Raw genomic sequence first — 17,983 nt, 5'->3', positions numbered from 1 at the left:
TAGTAGGCTGCAGTCCATGGGGTCACTAAGAGTCGGACATGACTGAGTGACTTCACTTTCACTTTTCATTTTCATGCACTGGAGAAGGAAATGGCAACCCACTCCAGTGTTCTTGCCTGGAGAATCCCAGAGACAGGAGAGCCTGGTGGGCTGCCATCTATGGGGTCACACAGAGTTGGACACGACTGAAGCGACTTTGCAGCAGCAGCAGCACCAGTGTCTATCAAACTTCGCTCTCACAAAAGCACTGCTAAACTTTCAACTTTGCCTTTTGCAGGCTGCTGATGAAAAAAGTACTGGGTAAGAAGCTGATTTATTGTTTGTACAGCTAAGTCAAAAGCAAGGACTTTCAAGACTAGGTGCTCCATTCTCAGAACCTGTTTCTTGATACAAGTGTCATCTGTAATGTATACAAATTCTGCTACTTCTGGGGGTCTGTATCTTCAAACTTTGAGGCTAACAGCATAGCAGCAGTGCCCGTAAGTTGAAGTTTTCCTCTCAACACAGACATGGATGAAAGAAACCTATCAAGGTAGTTCACAGTCAAATGCAGGGTCTCATTTTGTAGTATATTCTTCTCCTACGTCAGCTAACCAGCCTGCGAGGATAGCCTTCATACTGTTAGTAATGTCTGGCTGTTTCTTCATGTAACCCATGTTAGGCTTACATTTAACCCCCATTTCCTAAGGTATGTGTGAACATCCTCATGGTAGTCTGGTACTTCATTAACATTCCCTGGCTTTTCATCTTCCAATACAATTGATGTGAACATAGTATGTGGTGACTGCAAACTACAATCCACGGGGTAATCAAGAGGTACCAGTGGTTTTCTTGGTCCTGGTAAAGTAACAGCCAAGACATCTTCACTTTCTGCTTTTTTAGATTCAGTTGGCCGCTTTTGCATCCTTCTGCTTCATCTATATGAATGGTAAAGGCAGGCTGTTTACTGTTTAATTTCCAGGGAGGAACAGTGATATGCTCATCATTTATAGGGAGATCCTTAAGAGGTGCAACCCATCAAGTGTTAGGCCTCTGGGGTGCTGGACCCCGCAAGTTTCCGGCCTTCAGTACCACCAGCCCACCTGGTCGGGGACTGCCTCCTTCGCAGGGTTGATGTTCTCCTAGTCCTCCTGGAATGCTATCCGCTGCAGTGTTAGCGCCGAATCCGCCTAGCGGGCCAGTGGCCGGGGCGGGGAGCTGCCCACCATCACTGGGGCGCGGTGGTTCAGCCCTGCGCCAAGCAGCTTGCACTGCATCCCGCAGACCCCCTGAGGAACTCTCCAAACGTACCCCCGTGGCAGCCTGAGCCAGCCTGCTCGCCCACCCAGGGGGACCGTGTAGGAGCAACAAAGTTGCTAAAGGCGGAGGCAAGCACTGCCAGGCCTGGAGGGGCAAGGGCACCTCGGAAATGAAGCGAGCCTGCTAAAGTAGCCCGTTCTTGCAGTTCAAATGTATAGAAGAAATTATTTAAATAGCCAAGATATGGATACAACCTGCATGTCAATCAACAGATAAATGGATAAAGATGTTGTTTTATTATAGAAACTGGAATGTACTCAGCCATAAAAAGGGATGAAATTTTGCCATTTGCAACAACATGGATGAACTTGGAGAATATTACGCTTAGTGAAATAAGTCAGACAGACAAATACTGTATGATATCACTTATATCTGGAATCTAAAAGATAAAATGAATGAATTTAACAAAACAGAAACGGAATCATAGATATAGAGAACTAGTGGTTACTAGCGGGGAGAAGAATGGAGGGGAGGGTCAAGTTGGGGTAGGGAATTAAGAGATACCAACTACTATGTATAAAATGAATAAGTTAAAAGGACCTAGTATACAGCAGAGGCAATGTAACCAATATTTTTTGTATTTTTTCTTCTTTTGTAACCAATATTTTATAGTAACTTTAAATAAAGTAAATAATCTTTATAAAAATTTTGCATCCTTTGTCGTATACCTGAAACTATTATTTTAAATAAACTATTCCTCAATTTAAAAAATACATAAAATCAACTTATTTAAATAGATAAAATCTAAATAAAGTATATATAGGTTTGTTTTTAAAAAGAAGTGTTGAAAAGAAACCAATTTATTTGCCATTACTATTTAATCTTGAATACTAACACGGGGAAGGAAAGAGCAATCCTTAGGAATTGTACAACCCAGGATGTGCTACTTAACCTTAACTAAACCTTAACTTAAAGTTTTCTCTTTTTAAGAGATCATATATGATTGTGATGGTAATTAAGTGAGATAACTGTCAGATAATAACCGACTCAAGAGCACAGTGACAATGAGCTATCACTAAAAGAGAGTACAATTTCATCACAACAGTTATAATTCCAAAGCCATTAGCTCTATTCTAATATAGTCATTACCTGCAATAACTCATTTAATCTTCATACAACCCTGACATAGGCACTGTGGAAAGATGCTCAACATTAAAAGAAATGCAAATTAAAATGACATTTTTCATTTATCAGAATAGCAGTCAAAAAGTTTGACCACCTAGACCCTTGGACAAGCTGTAGGGAAATAAACTCACATATTGCTGGTGAAAGTACAAAAGGGTGCAATCTCTATGGAAGACAATTTGGCAATAATTATCAAAATTAAGTGCAACTTTAATACAGCAGTTTGAAATTTATCCCAGTTATACTTGCATATAACTACATGTTTTGACAGCTTTGTATATTTAAACAAATAGCTGAAAAGATTCCAATGTCCATCTGTAGCAGGCTAATTCAATTGTGATATAGCTATATAATGCCTTGAAACCATAAAAAAGGATCAAAAATTCCATAGCTAACAGGAAAAGATTATATGTGAGATACATTTTGTATAAAAAGAAATAATATACACATTCATATTTGCATAAAGTTACTCTGGAAGAAACTAATGGTGAATAGAAAGAGTTTAGGAGCAATTCTTTATAGTGAGGAAACAGCAAAGGTTTATTTAGGCCAGATATGATTAAAAGCTATTTTGACTTTTTAATATATTTCCCTTAAAAGTAAACCAAAATTGACAAAGCACTCTATGCAAAGACTTCTATGTATAGTAAGTGAAAGAAATCTAAATGCAGAATAGTTTATGTAGTATCAAATTACAAACAAATTAGAGCATGAGGAAGAGTGCAGAGTACATATTTTTTTATAATATTTGTTTAAGATATTTTAGGAAAGCTACATACAACAGTCAACATTTGTCTTTTAGAAACTCTACTCAGTGGTATTCTGATAAAGGTTTAACAATCAACTTGGGAAGTGGTGGGGAGGAAGCCCTATTTTGTAGGGTTGGCCAATTTTTGTGGTGCCAATCCACTATCAAAGTGACCAACTAAGCAAGAGTTGGGAAGAAATGCACACACGTAATAAGCTGGAAGGAGCTGTTTCCATGATGTCACCAAGAGCGTGAATCCAACTACTTGAAACAGGCCCCAGTGGCCACAGTTTTTAATGATGATTTTATTGGCATTTAATCTGCCTAGGTATAGTGTATTTCCTGAACATCCATCTTGAAGTGCAAATTATTGGGTTGGCCAAAAATTTCTTTTGGGTTTTTCTGGAAGCTGTCTGTTATGGCAAAACCCAAATAACCACCTACCTGTGTTTGTGTCTCTTCTCCTACCCCAGCCCCTCCCCCACAGTTCCATTCCTGTCCTCTACTACTCCAAAAAGACCCAAGGGTACAGTTTAAAAGACAGTAAATGATTTCAAAGTCCCCTAGTTGTCTGTCTTCCATTCAATACCCATCCCACGATTACAGGTTGCGCGTACTCTGAACTAACAGGAATTTCGTTGAACTCCTGAGATGAGATCTGGATCCAGTAGTTCCCAAGCTATTGCCATGTTCTCATTTTTCCACATTCCTATCCTCAGGACACTTATACCTACTTTTGCAGGAGCCAAATGGTACTGAGGAAGTCAAGTGAAGCCGTTCACTCGTGTCCGACTCTTTGCGACCCTAGGGACTGTAACCCACCAGGCTCCTCTGTCCATGTGATTTTCCAGGCAAGGATAATGGAGTAGGTTGCCGTTTCCTTCTCCAGGGGATCTTCCCGATGCAGGGATCGAACCTGGGTCTCCCGCACTGGGGGCAGACGCTTTACCATCTGAGCCACCAGGGAAGTAGGAAAGAGGGCTTCTCTTCTGAAAATTCTGACTCTGCCCTTTGAACAGGATCTGATTGTAGCCCTCCCAACACATGCTCACATTCCATACGTGCTGTATTTCCTACATCCAGAAACAGGTACCCAGACTACATGAAAAAATAAAAACTTTCAAAGTATTTTCAGAGCTTTGGTCCAACAAGACTATGACCTTTACTATACAGGTAAATCAGTTTGTTTCTTAACCTACTTTTCATTTTTTTCCCACCCCTTATTGCAGAAGTCTTTTAAAACATTTTTTCCCTAATATTCCTCCCCAGAAGATCTTAATACCTCCCCAAAAGATCGTCATATCATAGATATAGTGTGTATGTGTTTACATACAGTGACCTCATTGTGATATCTTAAGTTTTTTCAACCCCTCCCCCACCAAGAACCAATCTTTTTCACCTCCTTGGAGGAAAAAGCAATTTTAAAAACTAACAAGTAGAGCAGCAAGAGCAGCCCACAGTGTATTTATCCCTAATCAGAAGAAATACCTTCCAAGTCTGCTTTCTCAACCTGAAAACTGAGCATATGAAGAAAAACCCAAGGAAAAACCACTGAGGCCTCTGTTAAGTTTGACTTTAAGAAAACACAATCATTCCTGATACTGTATTTTCCTCTCTCACATTCCCTTTAAAATACACCAAGAAAAAGATGCAGAGGTCAGCCCTGCTCTCCAACCTACCACCAAACAATGCTCACCACAACTGCTTGCTAACAAAATCAAATTTAAGTCAAAAGTAAAGACGAACCAGTGACTCACCAAAGATCCACCTAAGGAAATTCTAAAATAAGCATTTAACACACACATACATCAAAAATATCCTCCTTCAAAGGGGATCTATTTTATTTTATTAGAGCAGTGACATTATCTACTCCAGAATCCCAGCCATTAATTTCCCCTTTTCCCTTTTTAGGCATAAAAAAGGAATATCTGCCCTACCAAGATTTGTAACCCTAACATTCTTTTTTAGTTTTGCCTCTTATCTGTTTCTCCAGTTTGCCTACAGCTACCCAGTGAGGGGTTTCAAAGGCCACAGATAGGCAGGGCTGGGTGGGTCAGCCGGATGAGAGGGAGCATAGAGACTGGATGACTATACACCCCAACCTGTCCTACCTTGGTGCCACAGGGCCTCATGGTTTTTCCAAGCTTGTGCCGAATGGGAGCCATGGAAGAAACTACAGATGTTTCTCAATTTTCTCCTTCAGATCCAGAAGCCAGATCCAAAAGCTTTCCTAAAGTTTTCATTCTTAACCCCCAAAACTCCACCCTCATTTGGCCACAGGGTTTTAGAATCCACAATAAATCCTTTACTTGGGGGTGGGGCAAAGGAGGAGACTTAACTAAAGGGAGGGACAACTTCTATTTAGTCAAAAACCAAGCTAATTGCAAATGAGTTCCAAAAGTATAAACCTAAGAGCTAAACCTCTCTAGCCGTAGATGACCTTGTCTTAGACCACCTCCTCAGAAGCTTAGAGCCAGTATAATTTATTCCTAGTCAAAAAGATAAAAATCCAGAACTTCCTTGGCGGTCCACAGAGCTCAAGTTCAATTCCCTAGTCAGGAAACAAAGTCCCCACATGCCTCGAGGCATAGCAAAAAAAAAAAGTATGTAAGACATTAAAAAAAAAAAGAAAGAACGATAAGAACCCCCTCTCTGGTGGCAAGGCTAAAAGCACCAAGGCCAGGACTGTCTGTCAATAAGAGCCCATTATGGTACCTCCCTCAGAAAAATGATGAAGAAAATTGAAATCAGCCAGCCCACCAAGTACACTTGCTTCTCTGGTGGCAAAAACAAAATGAAGAGACAAGCTTTGGGGATCTGGTTCTGTGGTTCCTGAAAAGGTGGCAGGTAATTCCCAAACCTACAGCACCACTTCTATCATGCTATAGTTTGACTGAAGTAACTCAAGGTCCACCGTTCATAACGTTGCTAGCCTATAATAAATGTGTTAATTCACGTAAAAACAACAAAAGACAAAAAAAAACCCCAAAAACTCAGACTCCAAATCTGCCTCAAGCTATCAACCCACTAAATCCCCTCCTCATTCAATTATCTTCAGGGGTTACCCCTCAAGGTTATGAATGACTTCTGAACTGCCAAATCCAAACATTCCTTAAATATCACACACCTACTCTGCTCTTCTGTAGATCCCCAAGGGCATTCTCTAATGACACTAAAATCTAGATCTCCCCTGGAGCCCCTCTGTCCCTTGAATGTCTGTCCCTTGGCTGTAGGTGTGTCTCCCAAGCCTGTTCCTTAGAAGATTCTAAATCCACTGCCTTTTTGTTCTTCACACTTTTTGTGAACAACCCTATCCAAGCTTAAAATTAATAACCAACTCTATGTTCAGTGTGTTATTCTTAACACTTTTTTACATACCCTAACTGTTCCATATATTTTTAATAATGTGAGCTTTCCCGGAATGAAAATGGTAACTCCCCTTTCTATTGCTTACCAACCACATGGCATAAAGCTCTATAGATCCCTTTTGCACCTCAATTTCCTTATGATAACTCAACTTACACACACGACTATATATAAAATAGATAACCAACAAGGACCTACTGTATTGCACACGGAACTATACTCAATAATTTATAACAACCTATAAGGGAAAAGAATCTAAAAAAGAATTGCACCTGAAATTAACATGACATTGTAAATCAACTAGTATTGTTGCTGTCCAACTCTTTGCGACCCCATGGACTGCAGCACACCAGGCTTCCCTGTCCTTCATCATATTCAGCAGCATGCTTAAACTCATGTTCATTGAGTCAATGATGCCATCCAACCATCTCATCCTCTGTTGTCCCCTTCTCCTCTTGCCTTCACTCTTTCCCAGAATCAGGGTCTTTTGTAATGAGTCAGCTCTTCTTATCAGGTGGCCAAAGTATTGAAGCTTCAGTTTCAGCATCAGAACTTCCAATGAATATTCACTATTGATTTCCTTTATGATTGACTGGTTTGATCTCCTAGGAGCTCAAAGGACTCTCAAAAGTATTCTCCAACTTTACAGTTCAAAACACTAATACTTAAATTAAAAAACAATAATTTCTCAGGACTTAAAAAATAATTTTAAAAAGATAAATAACTACTGTATAGCACAGCACATATCTATTTATCCGTCTGTGAGTTATAGCAGAACAGCATTACTCTTTAAATAAAATATCATAACTTAATCTCCAAATTCAGTATATGCACATAGGTTTCATACAGGGCTTCCCTGGTGTCTCAGATAGTAAAGAATCTGCCTGCTTTGCAGGAAACCCGGATTCAGTGCCTGGGCCAGGAAGATCCCTTGGAGAAGGGAATAGCAATCCACTCCAGTATTCTTGCTTGGAGAATTCCATGGACAGAGGAGCTGGAGGGCTGCAGTCCATGGAGTCAAAGAGTCAAACATGACTGAGAGACTAACACTTTCACTTTTCACACAGGGTTCTCACAAATTATTAAGGAAAGGAGTGAAACTGGGACCCAATTTAGAGGCTAGTTCTTAAGGAAGCAGTCAGAGGTCACCGTCTATTTCTCCCACAAATATTCCTTGACCTATAAATCCTCTTCAGAATAACCCTGGTATGTTTTACTTTCTAGTATAACTTTTTCTTCAAATTTGTTAGTTTCATATAATTAGGAGAAAAAGATACAGTGAAAACTTCCTGGTATTAAGTAATACCATAATATGAATTGCCATATTAATTTTAAAAACAAAAGAAGAACGTACAAATTGCAGATTATTTAATCTGACCACAGTTTTTGCAAATGCAGTTTACATGCACTTTTTTGGGTTTGTTTGTTAATGGCACTTAAACTCTACTCAAGATTTCTGGAGATTAGTAATCCTGTTTTCCACTAGGGTTTAACCCCTGTCAAGTCACTCCACCTGGAATGTTCCCTCATGATCAAAGATAATATTCAAAGACCTTGCCTCACCTAACTCCCTCCAGAAGGCCATCAGATAACTAGCTAATTCATGATCCTATGAGGAACCAAGAAAGGTTTTAGTTTTTGATGCATTCCACATTGCCCATATGCATGCGTGCACACTGGTGGCACAGTGGTAAAGAACCCTTCTGCCAATGCAGGAGACACGGGTTCAATCCCTGGGTCAGGAAGATCCCCTGAAGAAGGAACTGGCAAACCACTCCGGTCAGTATTCTTGCCTGGAAAATGCCATGGACAGAGGAGCCTGGTGGGCCACTCTTTGGGGTCCCAGAGTCAGATATGACTAGCCATGGACAGACATCCAGGCTTATGGCCCACATGCCTTGGGTCTCTGCTCCCTTCCTCCAACATTTCCCTTTGAAGAAAATATGTCTATTTCAGTTTAGACTTTCTAAGAATAATAACATAATCTCCAAGAATACTGACTATTTATTCAGCACTTAGCTGGTGATGGTATGCACAGAGGTATTTATACATTCCTAACAGAAAAGTCAGAGAGCATTCTGGAGTCAAAGATCAGTAAATCTCTCCCAGCTACCTTCTTCCCCACGGCCTAGGACACACTGAAATCTTTTGTCTTGAGAAAACAAAAGCCTCCAGAAATATTTAGCTCCCACCCTACCTCACTGCACTGTTCACAAAGAATGTCATCCAAACTGCAATCACCTACCATGTACCTTCAACCCACTATAATTAGGCTTCTGCTCCCACTACCCGACTGAAACTATCCAAGATTCACCACTGTAGTCCAGTTGCTCACTTAAGATCCTCCTTTCAGTTCTGAGTCCATCATTTCAGTCTCCCTGGTTGGCTTCTTTCCCCACATATAAAGGATAGTATTTCCCTTTGTCTCCTCTCCATTCACCCCATTTACTGGCACACTTGCCCTTCAGTCTATGATTGCCTGCTGTTGATTCTCACATCAAGAAAAGATATTCCTCCTGAATGTGAAATTTATCCACTAACTGGACATCTTTACCTGGCAGTTACAACTGAACCATGTCTAAAAGGGCTTCCCTGATGGCTCAGATGGTAAGGAATTTGCCTGCAATCCAGGAGACCCAAATTCTAACCCTTGGTCAGGAACATCCCCTGGAGAAGGGTATGGCTGGCAACTCCAATATTATTGTTTGGAGAATTCCATGGACATAGGAACTTTGGTGGTCTACAGTCAATGGGGTCGCAGAGTGTCAGACAGGACTGAGTGGTTAAAACTTTCATGTCTAAAAGTTAATGAATTACTTCATTCTTTGGGCTTGCTTTAACCCCCAAATCCACCTAATGACCCATGAGTCTTCTGAGAAGCCATTAAGTTGAGCAGTTCAGTTCAGTTCAGTAGACCCTTCCATTTATCCCTGTGTTCCCCATTCCTACTTCTTTGCCTCCGTACATTCATTCAAAATGCTTATAGAGACCAATAACAAGGCATGTATCCATCAAAAGTAGAGAAAAGGGACCAGTTCTTATGGAGCTCACATTTTAATGAGTGTTAGATAGCAAACATTGTCAGGACCTAAGCTACCCTGAGTGGATTAATCTCAGAATTCAGATTGGCTTGCAGAATATAGCACTCCGAAACCTTCATGCTGTTCTAAGGAAGCACTGTCCAATGTAAGTACAATGTGAGCTACAGAAATCATTTCAAAGCTTTTAGGAGGTATTTTCTTTAGGTAAAAAGAAGCAGGTAAAATAAAATTTAATATATTTCTGTTTAAGTCACCATAGCAAGCATATTATTTCAGCATGGAATTATTGTAAAAATTATCAGATAGTTTACATTTTTACATAAAACCTATGAAATTTAGTGTATATTTTATACTTAATGAACCGCAATTCAATGCTAAATATTCAATGATTGAAAGAAAATGCAGTGGTACCAAAATAAAGTTGTATTTTAAATTTTAAAATTAAAATAAAATAAAAATTGGTTTCTCAGTTGTCCTACCCAAATTTCTAATTATTAGACAATGCAGTTATTTATGGAATTCATTTGAAATGCAAATCTAATTGCTTTAGGCTATATTCCACACTGCACCTGGCTAAACAACAACATCACCCAAGGGGGTTATAGAAACCACACATTCTAAACTAACCCCTGCCTGGTTCCCTTAGATCTAAAGCTAAAAAGCCCATAAAGACTCAAAGAACAGCCCGGTAAAGGAAAGAGGGAATCAAGATTCCCCAGAGCAAAATTCACATTTTTCAGTCTAGCAAGCAAGGCCTCCAAGTTCCTGGCTTTGGGCCATATTTTACAGAATGTCTCTTAAACCAACCATTCTCCCCTACCCAGCCCTACCCCCCAGCCTTGCTTCCTCTAGGCTATTTTAAGCAGCCCTATGATCAAGTAGAACTTAACATAGAAAGCTTTTTGGTCTTCCAATTTGCCTCTAATAAAGAACTAGAGGAAATGTGACACTGTGGAATCAAGTATTTCTTAATTCCCCAGCTTTTTATATATTTTCTTCTTGCTGTTGGTGGTGGTGTTTTTATTTTTTTATTTTTTGGTCCACATCACAAGTCACGAGGGATCTGATCTCTCAAACAGGGATGAAACACTTTCCCAGATGAAACACTTTCCCACTTTCCCACATCAGTGGTAGCCCAGATTAAACACTGGACTGCCAAGGAAACCCCAGATCAAATATTTCTTTTTGTTTCAAATCAATTATTTCTTATCCTGCTGCCTCACTCAGATAAAAGGGGCTTCCCTGGTGGCTCAGATGGTAAAGAATCTGTCTACAGTGCAGGAGATCCAGGTTCAACCCCTGGGTTGGGAAGATCTCCTGGAGAAGGAAATGGCAGTTCACGCCAGTATTCTTGCCTGGAGAATCCCATGGACAGAGGAGCCTGGCAGGGTACAGTCCATGGGATTGCAAAGAGTTGGACATGACTGAGGGACTAATGCACTCAGATAAAACCGAACACTCCCTTCTTTACTATCTCTGCACACATATTTAACACATCAATTGATTGCACTTACTTGTTTTGTTGTTCAGTCACTCCATCATGTCTGACTCTTTTGAGACCCCATGGACCGTAGCAAGCAGGCTTCCCTGTCCTTCATTATCTCCTGGAGTTTGCTCAACCATGTCCACTGAGTCAGTGATGCCATCCAACCATCTCGTCCTCTGTTGTCCCCTTCTCCTGCCTTCAATCTTTCCCAGAATCAGGGTCTTTTCCAATGACTCTGCTCTTTGAATGGTGGTGGCCAAAGTATTAGAGCCTCAGCTTCAGCAACAGTCCTTCCAGAGAATATTCAGGGTTGATTTCCTTTAGCATTGGCTCGTTTGATCTCCTTGCAACCCAAGGGACTCTCAAGAATCTTCTCCAACGTCACAGTTTGAAAGCATCCATTTTTGGTCCTCAGCCTTCTTTACGGTCCAACTCTCACATCTATACATGACTACTGGAAAAACAATAACTTTGACCATACAGAACTTTGTCAGCAAAGTAATGTCTCTGCTTTTTAATATGCTGTCTAGGCCGGTCATAACTTTTCTTCCAAGTAGCAATCATCTTTTAATTTCATGGCTGTAGTCACCATCTGCAGTGACTTTGGAGCCCCCAAAAATAAATCCGCCACTGTTTCCATTTTTTCCCCTTTTATTTGCCATGAAGTGATGGGATCATATGCCACAATCTTAGTTTTTTGAATGTTGAGTTTTAAGCCAGCTTTTTCACTCTCCTCTTTCAGTTTCAAGAAGCTCTTTAGTTCTTTGCTTTCTGCCATAAGAGTGGTGTCATCAGTTTATCTGAGGTTATTAATATTTCTCCCAGTAATCTTGATTCCAGCTTTTGCTTCATCCAGCCCAGCATTTCACATGATGTACTCTGCATATAAGTTAAATAAGCAGGGTGACAATATACAGCCTTGAGGTACTCCTTTCCCGATTTGGAACCAGTCCATTGTTCCAGGTCTGGTTCTAACTGTTGCTTCTTGACCTGCATACAGGTTTCTCAGGAGGCAGTAATGTGGTCTGGTATTCCCAACTGTTTAAGAATTTTCCACAGTTTGTTGTGATCCACACAGTCAGAGGTGTTTGCATAGTCAAGGAAGCAAAAGTAGATGTTTTTCTAGGATTCTCTCGCTTTTACCATGATCCAGCAGATGTTGGCAATTTGATCTCTGGTTCCTCTGCCTTTTCTAAATTGAGCTTATACATCTGGAATTTCTTGGTTCACATACTGTTGAAGCCTAGCTTGGAGGATTTTGAGCCTTACCTTGCTGGCATGTAAAATGAGCACAGTCGTGCAGCAGTTTGAATAGTAGTTCTTTACTAATATGAGAATATTTATGTGAGACTTTCCTAGTGGTCCAATAGTTAAGATCCTGCATTCCACTGCTTGGTGCATGGTCTCGAATTTAGGTGGGGAATTAAGATCCCACTGTGGTGTGGCCAAAAAAAGATTAAAAAAAAAAAGTTTGGAGAATTTTTATGTAAAGCTTGTTTGAGCTGCATCATAACAACAAATGTTTCAAAAGGATACAGGACTGGGTGAATAAAGTACCGTAGAATATGTCTGTACAATGGAATTCTAGGTATTCACTAAAGTAGCCTGTATTGCAATGACAAAATTTTAAAACATAGTATTAAAAAGGGCAGCTGAAAAATTACATATGATACAGTCCTCTGTATGTGTATGTGGAAAGTGTTAGGGAGAAGTATCTATGTAAGTGTAGATTCCAATCATCAGCTACCTTGATAATAAAGGTTGTAAAAATTCTAATTACATTAAAAATAGAAATAAAAATTCAGAAAACCACATCCAGGAAACTTCAGTATCAATAAACTTTCTATGAAAAACTGTCTCAGTGCTCGCTTCAGCAGCACATATACTAAAATTGGAATGATACAGAGAAGATTAGCATGGCCCCTGTGCAAGGATGACACGCAAATTCGTGAAGGGTCCCATATTTTTATGGAATTTAGAAAGATGGTAACGATAATCCTGTATGCAAGACAGCAAAAGAGACACAGATGTATAGAACAGTCTTTTGGACTCTGGGGGAGAGGGAGAGGGTGTGTTGATTTGGGAGAATGGCATTGAAACATGTATAATATCATATATGAAACGAATCGGCAGTCCAGGTTTGATGCAGGATACAGGATGCTTGGGGCTGGTGCACTGGGATGACCCAGAGGGATGGTACGGGGAGGGAGTTGGGAGGGGGGTTCAGGATGGGGAACACATGTATACCCATAGGGATTCATGCTGATGTATGGCAAAACCAATACAATATTGTAAAGTAATTAACCTCCAATTAAAATAAATAAATTAAAAAAAAAAGAAAAGACAAGAGTATATGTATATGGAAAAATAAAACAAATAATTTTTGAAGATAAAAAAAAAGAAAGAAAAACTGTTTCATTCCAAAAATAATAAGTAAATAAAAATTAAGGACTTAATGGATATTTTTCACAAGAAGACAAACAGGTGGCCAGCAGGTACATAAAAAGAAGCTAATCATTATTCATTATTAAAAAAACACAAATCAAAACCACAATGAGGTACTACCTCAAATAAAGTAGTGGCACTATTCAAAATAGTCAAGGTACGGAAACAACTTCAGTGTCTGTCAATTGATTAATGAGTAATGGGTACAAAAAATGTGGTATATATACAGAATGGGATTTTATTGTCTTTCAGTTCAGTTCAGTCGCTCAGTCATGTCTGACTCTTTGCAACCCCATGAACCACACCTTGCCAGGCTACCCTGTCCATCACCAACTCCCAGAGTTTACCCAAACCCATGTCCATCGAGTCGGTGATGCCATCTAACCATCTCATCCTCTGTCGTCCCCTTCTCCTCCTGCCCTCAATCTTTCCCAGCATCAGGGTCTTTTCAAATGAGTCAGCTCTTCACATTAGGGGGCCAAAGTATTGGAGTTTCAGCTTCAACATCAGTTGAATCAGTTCAAAATCAGTTCAGGACTGATTTCCTTTAGGATGGACTGGTTGGATCTCCTTGCAGTCCAACACACTCTCAAGAGTCTTCTCCAACACCAGAGTTCACTGATTCCTAGAATGTTGACATTCACTCTTGCCATGTCCTGTTTGACCACGTCCAATTTGCCTTGATTCATGGACCTAACAGTCCAGGTTCCTATGCAATATTGCTCTTTACAGCATCAAACCTTGCTTCTATCACCAGTCCCATCCACAAATGGGTGTTGTTTTTGCTTTGGCTTCATCACTTCATTCTTTCTGGAGTTATTTCTCCACTGATCTCCAGTAGTATATTGGGCACCTACCGACCTGGGGAATTCATCTTTCAATGTCCTATCTTTTTGCCTTGTCATACTGCTCACGGGGTTCTCAAGGCAAGAATACTGAAGTGGTTTGCCATTCCCTTCTCCAGTGGACAACATTCTGTCAGACCTGTTCACCATGACCCGTCCGTCTTGGATGGCCCCATGTACTGTCTTTAAAAGGAAGGAAATCCTACCATTTGCAACAACATGGATGAACCTAATGGGCATTATGCCAAGAGAAATATGTTACACAGAGAAAGATAAATATTGCATGGTATCATATATATTTATGGAATCTAAAAAAAAATCAAACACAGAAACAGAGTAAAAATTGATTCGTAGGAGCTGAGGCATGAGAGAAACAGAGAGAGGTTGGTAAAAGGGTACAGGCTTTCAGTTATACAATGAATAAGGTCTGAGGTCCTAATGTATAATTTAGTAACAATAGTTGACAACAATGTACTGTATAACTGAAATTTGCTAAGAGAATGGAAGGCTTTCCAGGTGGCTCAGTGGTAAAGAATTTCCCTGCCAACACAGGACACTTGGGTTCAATCTCTGGGTTGGGAAGATTCTGAGAAGGAAATGGCAACCCACTCCAATATTCTTGCCTAGGAAATCCCGTGGACAGATGAGCCTGGTGGGCTATGATCCCTGGAATCTCAAAAGAATCAGAACGATTTAGTAATTAAAAGAACAACAACAAGAGAGTAAGATTTACATGTTTTCAGAAAGAAAAATGAAAAAGAAAGGTAAATCTATGAGAAAGGGAAAGATAAATCCATGCTAATTAACTCAATGGAGGGAATACTCTTCACATTGTACACTTTAAGTAGGTTGCAAATCTATTTGTCAATTTTTTTGTGGTGGTGGAGGGAGAAAGCTACACTAGGTAATCTGTGGGATCCAACTAGTTTCCTGACCAGGGATTGAATCTATGCCCTCAGCAGTGAAAGCTCAGAGTCCTAACCACTGGACTGCCAGGAAATTCCCTTTATTTGTCAATTATACCTCAATAAGACTGGGAAAAAATCTCAGTAATAATTTTTAAAATGAAAATAATGTAATCACTTAAAAATGTCAGACTATGAAGAATAAGGATTGATAATATCTAGAGGTGATAAATTTGTTGCTCTTGGTTTAAGTTTAAATTTAGAGGAAAATAACTATCAAAAATTTTTAATTTACACCTCAGGTACATTATTTTTGTTTACACTTTTCTGGAAAATCTTTTGCCCATCTTTTGCATTTCAACTCACATTGCTTTTAGGATTGTGTCTTGTGAAAAATAGATCATTTATATTTTGTTTTATTTATTCAGTCTGTGGGATTTCTTTTAGGTTGGGTCTATATTTGTTAAATGGGTCATTTTTCTTTTCTTTTACTCTATTAATTTAAAAGACAGACTATTCTGATTTTATGACTGATTCCCTTTATGTCTTTAAACTCTTAAATTTAAGAGTACTATTTAAAGGATTTAAGAGTAGTGTCTTTAAATAGTACTCTTAAATCCATATTTCTCAATTTATTAAAATCATGATAGAAATCTACTTACTCTGACCCAACAAGAAGTACATAAATTTAATATTACAAGAATGAAGCCTCAAAAAAGTAATATAATACAATCTAATTTTTATAAAACCATAATTAATGTTAGTGTAGTTATAGGAACATAAACCAAATGTTTATTATTTGCTATGGAATTAGTGACTGGGGAAACATTCTTGTAATGAGAAAAAAATAATTTTATTCAAGAGAAAAAATTTTCTTTCAACTACATGCTCATCTCCCTCCTATGTATTTATACTATAGAAATTTACCCTTAAGAACTATAGTATTGAAGATGCATGCAGGAATGACAAAACTTTATATAGACGAGTAAAGAAATGATTATGCTAAGGGCAGGAAAGAAATTTCCTCTTGGGGGTTGGGAAGATGATGAGATGTTAGAATGATATGCACAGATGGTTGCAGTATTGGCAATATCCTATTTCTTAACCACTTGACTGGTGATTGACTGTTCTTGTACTAATTCTGAACTACACAAATGTCTTACATGAACTCTGCATGTATTATTTCAGAAGTGAAATTTAAAAAGCATATGGCAAAATGATAGCGTATGATACCACTCTCTGTATATATGCTTTTATATGTAACAAAAGTGATTTGAAAGAATATGAGACAAATGTTAATAATGTCCATCTGGGTGAGTTGGAGGAGGCTCTTAGTCCATACAAACTCTATGTATACATACTCTATGCATACATACATATGTATGCTCTTATATGTAACAAAAGTGATTTGAAAGAGTGTGAGACAAATGTTAATTCTGTCCATCTGGGTAAGTTGGAGGAGGCTTATAGTCCACAACAAATAAATTTACAATTAAAGGAAAAGATACTTAAGTGTCTGCTTGGACACATGTTATTTGAAATAAAACATTAGCACTGGCATTGCCATCACTGTTTCAAATACTTCATAGGGCAAACAAAATGTCATAGATGAAAATGAAGGCATTACAAGGAAATGTAGACATTACAAAAAATAATAATAATAATTTAGAAGTCATTTAATGATATAGAGGAAGGCACTGCATTTTCCCCTTTCCTTTTAAGTATTTCTTTAACAATTAGAAACAGGCAAATTCAAATCTACAGCTCCATTACTTTTCAAAGCCTCATAAACATCTTAAACATAGAATATAAATCAAATAAAGGAAAAGGAACACAAGAATAAAATCATAAATCAGAAAAAAGATTCTGAATTTTACAGTTTCCAAAAGACTGGTGTTACATGATGAAACGGGAAATCCTTAAGGTTTAATATCATCCACTAAGTATGGTTGTAAAGACTGACAACCACATATAAGGCTTTTAATAAAAGAAAATGAAAAGAGCACCAGAAAATGATTTCCTAGTCTGTGAACACTGATGGTTTTTTGTTACTGCTGAATTTTTCTCACCTCTCTTTTAAGGATTACAAAGTCACAACTTGACCCTAAATTTACCTCTCTGGCAAGCTGCCAGCTAGCCCTTAGTGGTCTGTTCCTAAACCAGTTTGATGCTTGCTAACAAATGAGATGACATCCATGGAAACTAATGGGAGTTTTGAGAACACAAGGCTCCAGGCAGGAAGAAACCTCAGCAGATGTTATACATTTGGACATTGATAATGAAGCAATTCCAACAAGGTCTCTGGGTATTCTACTTGCAAAAGTGATTCAGACAAATCAGCTTGGGGATGAGCAATCAGAGGGACTAAAGACTGGATTAAATATGGTTAACAAAGGACTTTTACCAGGGACAAGCAATACTTGTCTCATAGAGATTTAAATGATATCTAAGACCTTTTAACTAATAATTAATTTAAAAACAGCAAAGAGCAAAATTTTAGCCAGTAATAAATGAGACTAATGCTACAAACTACTAAAAGAGAAGAAAATTTCACTGATTCCAAAACAACACAAAAATGTGATAATCATTTCAAAACATACACATATATCAAATTATCACATTACACACCTGTATGGATCACAATAAACTGTGGAAAATTCTGAAAGAGATGGGAATACCAGACCACCTGACCTGCTTCTTGAGAAATCTGTATGCAGGTCAGG

General features: G+C 38.8%; 1 protein-coding gene and 1 pseudogene across 4 annotated transcripts in view; both read right to left on the bottom strand.

The window, feature by feature from the left end:
* Positions 1-1,208, bottom strand: part of LOC104997445 — a 1,999-nt pseudogene extending 791 nt beyond the window's left edge.
* The window catches only part of TET1 (tet methylcytosine dioxygenase 1), a 138,521-nt gene that overhangs the window by 55,667 nt on the left and 64,871 nt on the right, over positions 1-17,983 (bottom strand). The window lies entirely within an intron of this gene.

The sequence above is a fragment of the Bison bison genome, unplaced genomic scaffold (assembly GCF_000754665.1).
Source record: "Bison bison bison isolate TAMUID 2011002044 unplaced genomic scaffold, Bison_UMD1.0 scf7180017864309, whole genome shotgun sequence".
NCBI lineage: Eukaryota > Metazoa > Chordata > Mammalia > Artiodactyla > Bovidae > Bison > Bison bison.
This window is presented reverse-complemented; position numbering and strand designations above follow the sequence as displayed.